The 6,527-nt window shown below is 40.3% G+C and overlaps 1 protein-coding gene and 1 long non-coding RNA gene across 4 annotated transcripts in view; one reads left to right on the top strand and one right to left on the bottom strand.

Annotated features, from left to right (window-relative positions):
- Positions 1 to 6,527, top strand: part of LOC132711541 (uncharacterized) — a 191,925-nt gene that overhangs the window by 98,003 nt on the left and 87,395 nt on the right. The window contains exon 1 of one of the 3 annotated variants that reach the window (XR_009622422.2): positions 6,085 to 6,275. The exons of 1 other annotated variant lie outside the window; for it this stretch is intronic. The gene's annotated coding sequence lies outside the window, so the exon portion shown is untranslated. Of the gene's footprint in view, positions 1 to 6,084; positions 6,276 to 6,527 lie in introns of those variants that run through there. One more of the 3 variants, XR_015729245.1, reaches the window with a different exon arrangement.
- LOC117674733 (uncharacterized) overlaps positions 1 to 6,527 on the bottom strand; it is a 46,270-nt gene that overhangs the window by 24,093 nt on the left and 15,650 nt on the right. The window lies entirely within an intron of this gene.

Genomic DNA, 6,527 nt, shown 5'->3' on the forward strand with positions numbered 1-6,527 from the left:
CTGACAAAGAAGATGCCAAAAAGATAGCGAAGTTTCACAGGGACAACGAGCGTGCTTTATGCATCATTGGCCTGACACTGGGAGACCAGCAACTTGTCCATTTCCGGGGCAAAGAGTCTGCTGCGAGGTGCTGGACAAAGCTAAAGAAGCTCTACGTTCATGACTCTGTGGGTGTCCATATCTACCTGACACGGAAATTATTTCGCTTACATCTTCAGAAAGGAGGAGACATGATGGCTCACCTGGACTCCATGACAGGGCTTTTCCAGGAGCTACATGAGAAAGACCTTGTGTTTACTGAACTGCAGCAAGTTTATATTATTCTTTCATCGTTGGATGACAGTTATGACTCTTTTGTTTCATCATTAGAAGTATTGTCTAGAGATGAATTAACATTGGCCAGTATAACTGGTAGGTTACTGGATGAGGCCAAACGTAGGCAAGAACGAGACCAGTTAAGGATGCAACAGCAACCAAAAGTGGAAGCTGTATATGAGAATGTCAATATTGTTAAACGCTGTTATGCATGTGGGGCTAAGGGGCACATTGCAAAATATTGTAATAATAAGAAAGTGTCTGCTAGAAACTCTGCTAAACCCAGGAAAGGGTGTAATTTAGCAACCAGTTCATCTATTAATATAAGAGATGATTGGTGGGTGATTGATAGTGGTGCCTCTCAATCAATAACAAAAAACAGAAAACTGTTTCTAAACATGAAGAAAAGTACTAAAAAGGTCAAATTAGCTAATGGCTGGAATGTGACTGTGGCTGGGGAGGGACTTGTTCAATGTTCTATTAGTAAGCACCCTTTACCCATGCTTTATATCCCTAGTTTGAAATATAACCTTTTATCTGTAAAGTCATTACTACATTCTGGGTTTACAGTAACTTTTAAAAACAACAAATGTTTGCTTGAATGTGAAGGCACTGTAGTTACTGCAGAATTGGAAAACGACTTATTTGTCATTAGGGATAAGTCATTACTGTTAGTTCAGTCAAAAGCTAAATTTGGAAATGTAAGGCCGCATGATGAATGCGTACATTTACTACATAGAAGGCTTGGTCATCTGAATTTCAGGTTGTTGCATTCGACTGTTAAGCAGTCTAAAGGCATTAAGTTAAGGGCTTGCAGCAAATACCTGAACTGTAATACTTGTAACCAGCATAAAAGTAAAGTTACACCTGCAAACCGCTGCAATGGGTTTAAAACAACTAAACCTTTGGAGGTAGTCTTTTTAGACTTAATAGGGCCAAAGAAACCCAGTTTAGGGGGAGCATGCTATATTTTAAGTATAGTTGATCACTTTACCAGATATGGTTTTTGCTACCTTATGAAGTCCAAAAGTGATACGTTCCAATGTATCACAAACTGGCTTCGTTTTGTAGAACGGAAGCAGAGGTTTAAGGTGAAATGCATTGTTACTGACAATGGAACTGAGTTTACTAACCATCAGTTGGCTAAGTTTTTGAAGGATGCTGGGATACAGCATAAACGTTCTGCCCCTTTTCGGCCGGAACATAATGCATATAGAGAACGAAGAGGCCAGACCCTACAAGCTATGACTAGGACTATGCTGGCTGATGCTTGTTTACCTGATAAATTGTGGGGAGAAGCAATACTATGTGCCAATCATATTTTAAATAATGTGGTGCACTCCTCTACAGGAAAAATACCTTTTACTTTATGGCACGGGAGGAAGCCTGATTTAAGTTATATACATACTTTTGGTGAACCAGCCTGGGTGCATATACCGGTTAGTCAGAGAAGGAAGGACCAACAGAGAGCAAAGAAAATGATTTTTGTTGGCTATGAGGCTAACCATAGGTCCTATAGGTTCTGGGAAATAGGAACAACAAAAGTTTTGTGTAGCGCTAGTGCTAAATTCCTAGAACATGAAGGCTGGGACAGGTTAGAAAAAGCAGACTATGGTTTTACAGATGTTGATGTTAAGATAGACCATATTCCTGATGATAGTTCATCTGAGATGGATGATAAACCATCTATTAAGGTTGAAGAACAGGAACAGGAATCAGGGTTAGGGGAGGATGAACCCAATATACCTGATGTTAGTCCTGTTATGCCTAGACGATCTTCCAGGGACCGGCATCCACCAGATCGCTATAAAGCCACAGTGGTTTGCCAAGTAGATATCGAACCATCCAGTTATCATGATATAAAATTATATCCAGAAAAGGAGCAAAAAGCCTGGCAAGAGGCAATGGATAGAGAAATTGATTCATTGAAGAGGCTTGGTGTCTATGAAGTTGTAAGAATACCACCAAATGAGAAACTTATAGGCTGTAGATGGGTCTACAAGGTAAAGAAAAGTGTAGATGGGGTAGTAACCCATAAAGCTCGGCTTGTTGCACAAGGGTTCTCACAGACAGATAGAGACTATGATGAGGTTTTTGCTCCAAGTTTACGAGCGAGCACTTTGAGAACGATGCTGGTTTGGGCAGCTAGAAATAAATGCTCTATTACTCATATAGATGTCGAGACAGCTTACTTGAATGCTCCATTGAGGCATACAATATATATGAAGAAACCTCCTGGTTATGATACACAGGATAGAACTGAGTGTTGGAGGCTACAAAAAAGCCTATACGGTTTAAGGCAATCAGGTTACGAGTGGAACCAATGTATAGTGCAGGAATTACATAACATTGGGTTCTATCAGGGCGTAGCAGATAAATGTCTGTTTAAAAAAGAACAGGATGGATGTGTTTCATTCTTGTTACTCTTTACAGACGACATTGCCATAATTACCAGAACTGACGCTGAGGCCAGAGAGATTATCGGTCAGTTGCAAACAAAATTTAAACTTAGAAATCTAGGACATATACGGCATTATCTAGGGCTGGATATCCTGAAAACATCTAGAGGATTTAAAATTTCACAATCTAATAAAATCTGCAAATTGTTGACAAAATATGGGATGGAATTATGTAAACCTGCCAAGACTCTATGACACAAGAATTCCAACAGGATAGTTTGCAGAGTCCACAGTTCAGTAAAGAACTGTATCAATCATTAATAGGCAGTTTGTCGTATTTGAGCAACTGGACACGGCCTGATATAGCTTTTAGTGTTAATCAACTAGCACAATATAGTTCGGAGCCTACTGATAGGCATTGGCAAGCTGCAAAACGTATTCTTAGATATCTTAAAAGAACGTTACATTTTGCTATGTATTTAGAACCAAATGCCAATATGGTGTTAAAGGCATATGCTGATGCCAGTTTTGCCAGAAAATCTACGTCTGGAATAGCAATCATGTTGGATAACTGTCTGATTGGATGGAGATCAATTCGCCAGAAACACATCAGTTTGTCTACCATGGAAGCGGAGTTTTCTTGTCTATCACTTACATGTACTGAACTGATTTATTATAAACAGTTGATGGAAGATATTGGATTCAAAATGGACTATCCTATTACGGTTTATGAAGATAACCAGGCAGCCATTACAATGGCAACGAATCTTGCTGTAAGGACAAGGACTAAATACACTGATATACGTTATCTGAATGTTCGGCAATGTGTTAAGGATAACATGATTACATTGGAATATTGCGCATCAGAGGACAATATTGCCGACAATTTTACCAAAGCGCAAGGTGCCATTAAACACACCAATTGTTGTGAAAGATTTGGGTTAAGAATCTGAAATGTAACTGATACCACTGTACAATGTATGATTTGGATGTGTAGTTTTGTTTCTGTATCTATTGTGTATATTGTCCTGCCCAATGGGGAGAATGTTAGGTTCAGCTTGTAGCTTACTCCTAACTTGTTGGTCAGGCAATATATCTGTTTCTTTAAGAAACAACTGAGCCACGTAATCAGGGTTTGCTGAACCCTGTAATTAGGCTACAGTGCATAAATAAGCAGCGCAGAGAAGCGTTCCTTCTTCCTGAATGATCCTGTTGCTTCCTGCGTCTTTCTGCTGATTGTTATATGGTACTGTATACCAAGAGTTACTAAAGTCTGTTTGCTTTGGTAAGGGAAGATACTTACTGGACTGATATTACTGTTTATGACCTTGGACTGTTTTACCTACACCGAGACTGCTTCTTATCTTGTATATAAAGTATTTTTCTCACACGAGCTGTACGTTTATCTCCTTCCCTGTGTGTTTCTGCTCTGCTCGTTGCACAAGCAACAAATACTTTTTACACACACCCTAACAGAACCACTGCAGGATTTGGGTTTGGCTAGTCTAAAGAAAAGAAGGACGAGAGGTGACATTATAGCAGTATTCCAGTACCTGAGGGGTTGCCACAAAGAAGAGGGAGTCAAATTATTGTCCAAAGCACTAGAGGGCAGGACAAGAAACAATATTTGAAAACTAATCAAAGAGAGAAGCAACCTGGAATTAAGGAGAAACTTCCTAACAGTGAAGACAATTAATCAGTGGAACAGTTTGCCTCCAGAAATCAAGGACACTCCATCACTGGATGTTTTAAGACATATTTAAGACTATACATATTTGAAATGGTATATGCAATATAATTTGTCTTTTTTTTTATGTCAGTAATGACACCAACAAACCTTCAAAATGGAATAATTTGAATTAAAGTTACTATATATATATTCAAATATGCCCCAGGTTCTATGGAATTTTCCTCACATCCTCATAAATAGTACAATGATGTCACAGTAACCATTTTTCTATGCCACAGACCTCATGCCATAGCTTTTCTGTTGACTCCAGCCCACATTTGAAGCAGTTTAAAATTGTCTTTAGCTGTTATTATTTCAAAATAAATAGATTTTGAATGGATACAATGAAGCATACTGAATCAAGAATGTGGTTAATGAAATAGAAGCTGGGATCTCTCCAGTTTCTATTAACTACAATACTTGAAGCTACTGTGAGTTTGTTCTCTTGCCTTTGATCACTAGGCATTATAGTCTTATGGCTTTGGACTTCTGGTTCATTTTCAGCCCTTTGAGATATTCCAAATTAGGTAACCAAACCCATGAATATTAATACTGCCTGTATTGTAAGGTTATAGTAACAGAGTCTTGTAAGTCTGAAAGCATTTCGCCTTTCCCCACTTTTACATTCCAGAAAACTAGGGAGAGTTGACTCTGAGGTGCTTTCTATACCCCCTTGCCTCTTTGAAACTCAGATGTCTCTTATCTTTCTCTAGGCAGCAGCTCTTCCTCCTGTCTCTCAAGTTTATTTTCACCAACCAATATATCTGCAGAGACATCTACCCAGTGGTGGGATTCAAGTAATTTAACAACCAGTTCTCTGCCCTAATTATTTCTTCCAACAACCAGTTTGTCAAACTGCTCAGAAAGTTAACAACTGGTTCTCCTGAAGTGGTGCGAACTGGCTGAATCCCATCACTGCATCTACCCACATAACACCTGAACAACCCTTAAATTCTTTTAAGGGCTCTTCGCAGACCCTATTTGAAAGAATGCTAGACCTATGCTTAAAAATGGAACTAGCACTCTCTTGAAATTAGAGAAAATTGAGAACCAGGTTCTGCTGTCTCTGTCACAATGTAAGTATTATAATTTTTGTTGCTTCTTCTAGCAATGTGTATTATGCTGCTGCACTTTTAAAATAGTTTTTATTACTTTGGAGAAGGAGCCATACAGTGTTAATCTATTTCATGGGCTATTTCTGGAAGCTGCTAGTAATGGTCATTTGCTATTGCACCACCATTTCCTTGCAATTTTAATTGCAAATGAAGGTATCTAATTAACAACCATACCTTCATGCTTCACCCTGCCCATTAGCCCAAAAGATGGGTTCCCAACCAGAAGAAAGGCATATGCTATAGAGAAAGAAACACCTCTTCTAACCCATTCTCCATGCCCATAACTTATCAGTTAGGTTATTTTTAAACACAGGTCTAGCAATCTTTTCAAAAAGTATTAAACCCATGCCCAAAATATCATAACAGATAGGTTACACGCACAATGGAACAGCGTAGCATGAAGCGGGAGGAACACATAATAGGAAAGTAACCACTAGTGACCTGTTAGTCAGCCAGTTTGACAGTGGTTAAATTCACTATTCAAAGAAGCCACCTGCTATAGAGCGCAGAGGCACTGGTGGGATTCAGCCAGTTATGCCCAATTCGCGCGAACTGGTAGTAAAAATTCTGACTGGCCCCTCCCCGCCCCTCCCACTCACTCCTTTTCGAGCCTCGCCTGCCTTGGGCGATGCCTAGAGTCATGTCTGAGGCATAGACCTGCTCCCTGGTTCCCTCCCTCGCTTGCCTCGACCACGCGTTCCAGCTGATCTCTGCCTGGTGAGTCTTCCTTCGCTTCTCACCCAGCTACGTCCCCCAGGGCCCCACCATGCTTGCTTGCCTTCCCTGCTTCCTTCTATGCAGCCCACAGCCCAGCCATGCTTGCCTGCCTTCTTTGCGGGGAAGAGAAGCGGCTGGGCTGCCGTTGCCTTTCATTGGGGCGCGTGGAGGAAGACGGAGCTCCTCCTCCTGTCTCTTCTTTCCCCCCTTTTCTTGTTCTCTTTGTGGACAGAAGAGTTTTCACCACCCATC

Source organism: Pantherophis guttatus, chromosome 8, assembly GCF_059756535.1.
Source record: "Pantherophis guttatus breed Tessera chromosome 8, ASM5975653v1, whole genome shotgun sequence".
In the NCBI taxonomy this organism is placed as follows: domain Eukaryota; kingdom Metazoa; phylum Chordata; class Lepidosauria; order Squamata; family Colubridae; genus Pantherophis; species Pantherophis guttatus.